At 44.6% G+C, this 9,385-nt stretch overlaps 1 long non-coding RNA gene across 1 annotated transcript; it reads left to right on the top strand.

Moving 5' to 3' along the window:
- Positions 1-396: 396 nt before the first annotated feature.
- On the top strand, positions 397-8,568 carry LOC146183171 (uncharacterized). The gene is made up of 3 exons (XR_014708472.1): positions 397-513; positions 1,844-1,969; positions 8,398-8,568. It is a non-coding gene; the product is annotated as an uncharacterized LOC146183171 (long non-coding RNA).
- Positions 8,569-9,385: the final 817 nt, after the last annotated feature.

Here is a 9,385-nt window from a genome sequence, read left to right as displayed (position 1 = left end):
GCCACTGGATTTGCTTTTACACAGCTATGATATAGTTTGTAGTCGTCGTGCTCGTCTGAACTGCGTATAAATCAGTAATGCCGTCAAGTCTGCATTATATGATGCCAGAGCGAATCGATGCGATAGAAAGCGTTTCCTTTAAACAGTTTTTTTTATTTTCCGCATGTTTAATCGTTGAATTCTTCCGTCAAAAATTTTTGATTAAAAGTTAAATGACCATTAAACATTTTTCTATCATGATGCTTCGGTGAAATTTTAATCAGTGGCTGAATAGACGCAGCAAGCTCAAAAAGAACGAAACCGAACCCATCCTCAAAAAAAATCTGAAATGAGCCAATCCAATCCACCTGACAAGTTGAAGTTTAGTCATGGAAGATGGCTTCACTGCTTGACGTTGCCGTGTTCTGCATTTTCTGCGCAGTTACAAATACCTACGGCTGTAATGCACTGCTAGCATTGTTTTTGCTGTGGCTTGGTGCGGCTGGCACACTTTGTTTACCCGCCGATTCCAAAGTAAGTATTTCACCGAACTTTTGTTTCTTTAGTGGAACTTTTCGATGCACCGATAGAGGTGAGCTTTTGGGTAAGAAAACAGCTCTGTACAGCAGCCGAACGGTCGAGTGTTTTAGGCGAGACTGACAGGATGGCTCCGCGCCGACTAACTAAAGTGCAGCCTCAAGTCTGAGGGCCATCTTTCTCGGCATTACTGGACGCTGCGCCAGTAAGCCGCGCAACTTCTCTGTCTCTGATAAAGGAGTGCCTGCCCGAGCTTTAAAGGAGTTGTGCTGAGTTGTAAAAACTGTACGAGAAAACTTTTGCACTCCTCGAGCCTATCGTGCGACATGCCTACACTTGTGAAAACGTCGCGAGTTTTTTTTTTTTTTTTAATGGACAGCCGCTGATCTTTCTCTCTCGAGCTTTACGGCAACTACAGTTTCTAGAAGGAACGGCTGTAGCTACTAAATAACTAAAGGTTTAGTACTCTCCTTCAGCTTTGACAAACCAGGACAGCACCTTGCGCATGTTGGTTATGCATGTGGGACCGAACCGCGCAGAACAACCGGACAAGAAGATGCGAGAAAAAAAAAAGTCAGCACTTGTCTTTCTTGACCCGTTGTTCTGCGCTGTTCTGGCACGAATTTGACATACCGCCGCCGCGATACAGTTGGGCTGTGAGCTCTGGTGCCTGCAACGCCTTCTTTTATGCAAAACAGGCATACTGGGAGGCCATGCAAGCCGCGGGTTCAAAAAAAAAAAAGAGTTGAGCAAAAGTGAGATGAAAACAAAATTGTTGTTGCTTTGTCCTTACAGATATTCAAAGGCTCCTCAGAGCTTCACTGCATTATTGACAGCGAGATAATGCCAAAGCTACACTAGAGCCATGCAGCACCTTATAGTGCATGATACTGAGCTTATGTCTCGCACTGAAAGCTCTTACCATGTTCTTAGATAATCATATTAAAGTAGCTTTAAACCCATGCTTGTTAATGCAGTGATAGCCATAAATTGAATCTAGGGCATCATGCTCACATACAAGGCTTCTGATAACCGCTGGTCACATGATGTGGGCTGTAGCAGAAACCTGTACCTGGTCATCTTACAAGCATTTGTGCAATTGATGCTTTTAATGTGTTGTAAAAGTTTTTGTGTTCTGTTTCTGTATGGGAATGCTTTCCTTATTGAAGGCTAATATTTGGCTTGCTACAGCAAAAACTCTACCTAGTCATCCTAAAAACAGCACCGCAGTTGGTGCTTTTAGTGTGTTGTAAAAGTATTTGTGTTCTGTTTCTGTATGGCAATGCTTTTCTCGAAGACTAGCATGAGGCTTCCAAAAATTTTTCAGATGCCATTTGCTGTAGCCGATTTCGTAGGCCAACAGGAAGCAGCACTTTGAACATGGAAAACTGTCATCCACTGGGGAAAAACAGCAACATCCCTTTGCATTCTCATTTCTTTGGTATGGCTAAAAGTGAGTATAGTATTATTATCTATATTATTAATATTGAATCATGATTGTCAGTGTTGAAGTTGTTTGAGCGTGATGATTTTAAACACACAGGACATCCCTTCGACATTAAGGTTTTAGCTTGTTTACATGTTGGATGTAGAACTGGTTTCAACAAACTTTATGCAGCAAATTCTTTTTACATTGTTCACCATGTTACTTTTTGTCATTGTTCATTGAAGTAAATAACCAGTATTTTACGTTTACACAGTCGTCAACTCTTAGCTTGAATGGGAATGTGTGGCATGTAGTTTGCCAAATAGCAATGCATCCGTCACAGCCATGCATCAAGGCTAAGTGGCTTGTGCGTAGAGGGACCAGCCGCTCCAGCTTCACGTCATCTGCCTCTTTGCTCCGGTGTGCAGACGTGCATTGAGGCAAAGTGGTTTATGTGTAGAGAAACCAGGAGCTTCTTTGTCACATCTGGCTGTTTGTTACGGTGTGCAGATGCGTATCGAGGCAAAATGGCTGATGTGTAGAGGGACCAGGAGCTGTTGCTTAACGTCCTTCGTCTCTTTACTACAGTGCACAGCCGTGCATTGATGCTAAGTGGCTTGTGCATGGAGGGCCCAGGAGCTGCAGCTTCACGTCTGCCTCTTCGCTCAGGTGCGCAGGTGCGTATTGAGACAAAATGGCTTATGCATAGAGGGACCAGGAGCTGCTGTGTGGCGTAGTCTGTATATTTGCTATGGTGCGTATCGAAGTACAATGGGGGGGCCCATGTGCAAAGGTACCATGAGCTGCTGCGTCATGTCGTCTGCCTCTTTACTATGGTGCGCAGGCATGCATCAAGGCAAAATGGCTTATGCATAGAAGGACCAGGAGCTGTTGCTTCACATCTGCTATGATGTGCAGCTGCGTTTTGTGGGTGGTGGTGGAAAACATTGCCATCAGATACAAATACAGGAGGTTACTCTCTAGCTGACCCTGAGGGGGCCTGTCCTGACAAAAACAAGGGGTTCCTAGTTTGGGACCCCAGTGGTGGTAGAGGGACTAGAGGCTGGTACTTCACGCTGTCTGCCTCTTCGCTACGGTGTGCAGCTGCGATGAATGCAGTGGCATCTCAAAAAGTGCATGCCACGCACTCGCATGTTCAGCCTGAGTGGACGACTGTGTACCTGCTATATCTTTGTTATTCATAGAATAAACCTAGGCCAAGTTGGATAAATTATAGCTCACCTCATATGTGGTCAGCAAAGAAAAGCCACTCCAGAAAATCTGATGCATTTACTGTCATAGGATTCTTATTCATATACATGCTACTTACAAGTCAGATTCTTCACCCTGAGAAATGCCAGAAAAATAACCAAGGGTGCGTCTGCAATAGTCTAGCTTGCTCTTTCTCTGCAGACTTGAGTCAGATGTGTGTGTTCCATTGCTGTGGGTGGGACAGGTGTGAATCTTTGATTTTAAGCTTACAACAAGTATGTTATTGTAGTTTAAAGGCAAAACGGTACTAATAATCGCAGCCCCCTGTGGCCTTTATCCCCTTTTAATAGTGTTGCTAGACACTGAATTATTAGTTTAGTCTGCACTGTTTCTGTCTAGTTAATGTGCGGAGATGTACATATATTTATATGACTTGGAGTTGTCGACTTTGCACTTAGAAACATTGTAGCGTTTTCTGATGTGCTGCTTTCATTTCTTTAATGATTTCTGTAAGGGATCGGTGGGTATGCTAGGCACCATTATTAGTCTGCTTTTTTGGGTCACCTGTTCAATGCCCAGCTGCGGCCGTCTCCCACTTGCCCTCGGACAGGAGGCGGAGAGACTCGCACAGAGTGGCAGCTACAGCAGCTACAGTGCTTAACGGAAACGTAGGCAGAGAAGGAAAGAAGTCCCCTCTTCCGAGGACTTTGCTGTCGCACTCGAAGACGCGGGGACAGGCAGTTCTCGTTGCTGTGTCATGTAGGGGGCTCATTTTTATTTAAAGGGACACTAAAGAGAGAAAGGAAGTGGGTTTGCATCGATAGAATGCTAGTTCCTGATTACAAAAAGACCACTCTTACTGAAAACAGAGCTGTTATAAGGTAGTAAAGAAGAATAACAGAAATACAGGTATCGCCACCACAGCCAAACGGCCGAGGCTCGCAACTACAAATCACGTGACGCGCTAGGGATCCCGGAGGCTGACAAATGCGAATTACGTTGCATGTTTGAATGCGGTAGTACGTTTTTTCTTAAATATGATAACACGCTTTTATCATACGTAAACGACGGCGAAAAGACAACGTAAACGTTGCAAGGCAAATACAAAAATATACTTGGAGGCGCCACAGGCGCCCACTTCAGTTTTGGTTATGTTTCGGCTCGGGCATTTCGTGCGCACTCGGATAGTTTGCTTGAACCTGCAGCGCCTGAATTACGAGCTTGGAGCAGCAGATGCGCCTTGATGATTCCCATTTGAGCATTCGGAGGCACGAGCGAGCGAAATCCGCTACCGCCGACACACTCCTTCGTTCACACTTCTGCGCCAACAAATCGCCGCCGTTGCCGCTTCGACTGCGACCTGACCGCTTGACTGCAGCTACGTACGCCACGAAAAGCATACATATGCTAAGTACCGAAGTACTTACCGAAGTACCGAAGTACTAAATCATGGCACATCTGACCAACATATACTGCGTCAACAAGACCTTCAACGTGCTATTTACAGGCGTCGTAAACAAAAGGGGCATACTTGCCGCTCATACCAAGGAGAGCGTCGATATATTGCGCTCGTCGCCCGGCGAAAAAAAGGGCCTCGGGTAAAAAGTAAAAACTAAAAATAACGAAGCACCAGAAATACATTACAAAAGGTTAAAAAAAATCGATTTGTAAAAAAAACAAAAAAAAAAAACGCCAGAAGCGGCAAGACTCAAACTCGCTACTGCTTGCTCCGTAACGTTCGGCGCTAACCGCTCGGCTACGCCGCGCCACAAAGAACCTTGGAAATATTTCTAGTTTTTATGTCATGGCCCCATTTACAATAAAGTGTTTCTTCTGCCGGTCTAAAAATTACAACTTCTTGATCATCGACGCATGCTGCCTGCTCTCACGTCTTGCAACTAATGTTCTGGATGCCTATGCGCACTATATTGTGCACTGGATCCATTTTAACATGTGGAATTTCACAGCACTGGCAAATGTAGTGGCGCCGGCACTTCGGTCATGTTCTGCTACCGTGGACGTAATTTTCGCTGAACACGGAACTGTAGCACAAACCTTGAAGGAAAAAAGTGCGACGAAGCTTCAAAACTGACAAGCGCAGCAGCGAGGACACTATTTTGCTGGTAACTAAATCATTTGTATGTAAACATGTCAGGAAGCGTTGCGATGACCGAGGGCTTGGTTTGTTTATACACAGTGCAAGAAGGAGCGCAAAAGCTTGAGAAACATGTAAAGTATTGTGCATTACAAGCGCTCTATGTTTTTTTTTTCTTCCTTTATGGGCCCATCGCTCGGTAAATTACTCTCTTCATCATTTTATTTATTTCAGCTGAGGCCGTCATTGCGAGTACGCTGTTGCCAAGTTGGCCCTTGAGGGATGCGACGCCGCGGGCCGCGCCGGCTCGCTAGCTATCACGGAGTCTCCGCTTACGTCATAGTGTGCGCCACTCAACTCCAACTACATAGTTGGAGGCCACAGTTTGAATTCGACCGGCGGGAACAAGAAAAAACCTCAACTTCTTATCGCAATATCTCAGCAATTATTCGATTTTTTGCTGCCGGATATGCGGCGACAGTGTCACCAAATGTAGTTTATTAGATTTTCATACCATCTTTGGCTGTCTTTAGTGTCCCTTTAAGGAGCTTTACGAACAGTATACAACTAAGGGGTCCTTAGTACTAAGCGTACTAAGGGGTCCTTAGTACGCTGACTGGACCCATCACCCGGAGGCAGCACAGCTTTGAAATGAGCACCTCTTTTGGAAGAACTGCTTATCGTTCAAAGAAAACACACTGTCAGGTTGAAGGGTAAGGCCCTCTTCCTTGTTGGGGAGCCCATAAATGTGACAATTATTCAGTGCAGGCGCGCTGAGCAGGGTCTCGTTGAGGATTCCAACCCTGGATGTCAACAATGGTGGGAGATGGCGGCGTTGAAAAAGGGCAAGTGTGTAACAGTGACGGTATGATGCGGAGCGGGAGGATGTGGGTTAGCTCTTCTGATGTGGTCCGCAATGGTGCTGACTCGGACGCCAATAATTGCAATAATTGCCCTGTAAAAGGAGCCGCCAAGGATGCAAGCTTTGGGCAATGGTTGCGCACGTGGGACACCGTTTTGATGGGTTCTAATTTTTTTTTCTTTTTTTTTTTTCCTAGGGGAGAGAGTTTGGCATGTGACCTAGTGAGCCAATCATTTCGAGGTCCATTCTCTAAATTCCGTTTGTTGTGAACCGAATTTGTTGTCCCTTTTGCATTGCTTGTATTAGGGAGAGGGTGAAGAACTTATGAAAGTGGAAAGACATGCCAAAATGTTTGTTAGCCAGTCATGTGTGAGTTCGTTGTCATTGGGGATGAGAAATGTGGGCGGAGTCCCGAAGTTAATGAAACGGCCCTGCGGCCTGGAGAACTCGTTCTGAGCTAGATTTTGATCTCTTTCCTCTTCGGCATAGATCATGGTCATTGTTTCACCTGTTGTAAATACGTACATTCATGTATAAAATTTTCAGTTCATCTTCCTCTCCGTGTGCAAGTTGTGGCCAGATGCAGTAAATTCACTATTTTCATTTCTATATAACGTGCCTTTCTGAAGATGGTGAGCTCTTTTGTCCAATCCTGTAAGAAAGCAGCAAAGCGCTCCCAAATGTTCCACAAAACTGTGTGATATCTTTAATACAACTGCGGCTTGGTGTCACTCAAAACATGTAGTTGAGGTAGATTTCTTCCCCCCCCCCCTTTTTGTTTGTTCAAATGAGGACCAGCGGACACTAACTCTTGCTTTTGTAATGCCCTATGCCCCGCCTTAAGGCAGTACTCCAATGTCAATACCATTTTTATAGCTATGGCTGTCCAACAGCACTGTCTTTTATACACTTCTTTTAATAATCTCTTACCCAAGTGGTGGCTTATACTGCGGGGGCGAAAGTCTCTGGACAGTATGTCTAGATTTTGGACTAGAATCGCGATATAAACGAATTGTGACCTTATTTCTCTTGCACACATGAAAGAACTAACGTTCAACTTTCACATCGACAAGTATGGTCCGAGTTTCCTGGTCGATGTGAAAGTTATGTGCTTTGATTGCAGTTTGTGTAGTCCACACACTTGTCCCCGATATTACATAGGGGCAAATTAGGCGCCTTTACAAGGGCAGTTTCCTTGGCGCCCACTACCTTCCCCATAAAAAAGCTACAGAGTTTCTTGTGAAGAGCTGGCTGCATTTATAAATACCATTACTTTTTTTGTAATTTGTTGTGCTTAGTTAAGAAATCCATGACATACACGCACAGCTGGTTGCCAGAATTATGCAACCATATTTCAGTAACTAACATCCATGCTGCATGCTGCCGGTAATACATCAAGAGCTTGTGGTTGTCAGCTTTTTGTGTTTTGTGTAACTATAAGCCTTGCTATTGTAATGTCACATATAGCGCTGTGGGTAAACAAATAACTTTGCTTTTAACTCTTGTAGAAGCATGAACACTGCGCAATCACTGCGGCGGGCTATGCTTCCACATTGGGCTTTAGCCACATGTCAAATGTCTATCTTTATTCTGCTGCAGCAGCTTGCATGTTATCAGATAAGTTACTTCGTCGCAGCTGCTCTAAGGAGACGCTTTCTAGATGCTTGTAGCCTAGATATTGATGTCGATATACCCCCGACACGCCCAGGGAATGTCTTCGGTAGAGGGTACATGGAAACCAGCGAAATGTGCAGTTTACAGAACAAAAAGGTAACAATTTTAAATGATGTTATTATTGATCACTTCTTTTCAGAGCAGGAACAATGAATCTGCCTGTTAAACCGCTCAAAATGCAGGTTTCTGCCGCCAATGCGTACCTGTGTAATACTGCAATGCTCTGGCTGTGCTTTATGTTCATATACAGCATCCTTTATGCTTAGTTTCTCTGCATGTGCACTCCATGTCTTGGACATTGCTGAGGACGCATAGCAGCAAGCATAACATGCCATGTTTGGTCAGAGTGGCATGTTCAAAAAGACGACATAAAACATTAAAATACTGAATGCCAGGTTCTGGTCAAACTACGTTTGTATCTTTTGTTATTCTGCATGGGTTTTGCTGCAGTTATATGACCTTTCTATATAGTATGTGACAGTTCTGAATGGAGATGCATGCGTACAGTGCCATCTGGAAAAAGCAATTGAGAGAAAGTGGCAGTTGCCCTTGGAGATGTGTAATCAAAGTTCAACACAGATAACTTGAATTTCATTTTCCCTTCTATTGCAGGAGGAGCCCAGCCTGCTCTTTCCATCTTAGGCCTGAAAGACCAGCAACAGCTGATCGAGCAAATGCACAGGATAGTAACTGCTCCTGGAATCCCGGCCTGCGGAGGCCGCCCACAGAGAACTCGATCATCTCCTCGCTAATTCCGAAATATTAGGTTTAAATAAATACCTTTTCCTCTCCACCACCTTCCCAAGGGAAGAGCTGTCACGGCCAAGGATAATTAAAAAAAAATTATTCAGGTAGATTCTTAATACTCCAGTTGGCCTGCATTTTACCATGCCATTCCTTAACATCGATATTTTTTTAGTGTAGACTATTTATGCATGCAGTTTTTGCAATAAAGCAAAAAAAAAAATGCTTTACAACCTCGAATGCTGGTATGCCTATGCATTTAGCATGTTTTCAGGAATGGTGCATTTGTGTAAAGCTCAGCTAGCATATGTGCCTCTTTGATGGAAGTTTTAATTGCACACTACTGTTCAGTGCTTTGTGTGTGAAAGCAGAAAACAGGAAACGAACCTGTTGCATATTGTCTGCTTTACTCTCACGACAAAGGCATTGAGCACTAGTATGTGACTGAAATTTCCATGGCACATGCTTGCTGAGCTTTACACGAATGTTATTGGCAAGTTTTTACACCAATAGCGGGCCCTGCAAGCATGTTCCGGGAAACGTCCGAATGTCCGCCTCCGGCTGCCCGTCGGACGTCCGTGGGACGCGATCCGGATCCACGAACGATAGTCCGACGGACGTCCGCTGTACGTATATCGAACATAACCGGACTTCCGTCGGATGTCCGAAGGTCCGAAAACGGACGTCCGTCGGTCGACCGTCGGACGTCTATGGCCGTCTGGGTTAAAAGACCATCTCAGACAATGGTTGTTGTTACCACAAGACCTGTTCTAACAGCGTGCTGGCACCATTCCACTGAGCGATGGACATATATATGCATACCTTAGATAGGTCATGATAATGGGTCTCGTTTATT

This window comes from Amblyomma maculatum, chromosome 7, assembly GCF_055883805.1.
Source record: "Amblyomma maculatum isolate TAMU_Amacu chromosome 7, ASM5588380v1, whole genome shotgun sequence".
Lineage (NCBI taxonomy): Eukaryota > Metazoa > Arthropoda > Arachnida > Ixodida > Ixodidae > Amblyomma > Amblyomma maculatum.
The sequence above is the reverse complement of the archived record's forward strand: the minus strand, read 5'-3'. Positions and strand labels throughout refer to the sequence as shown.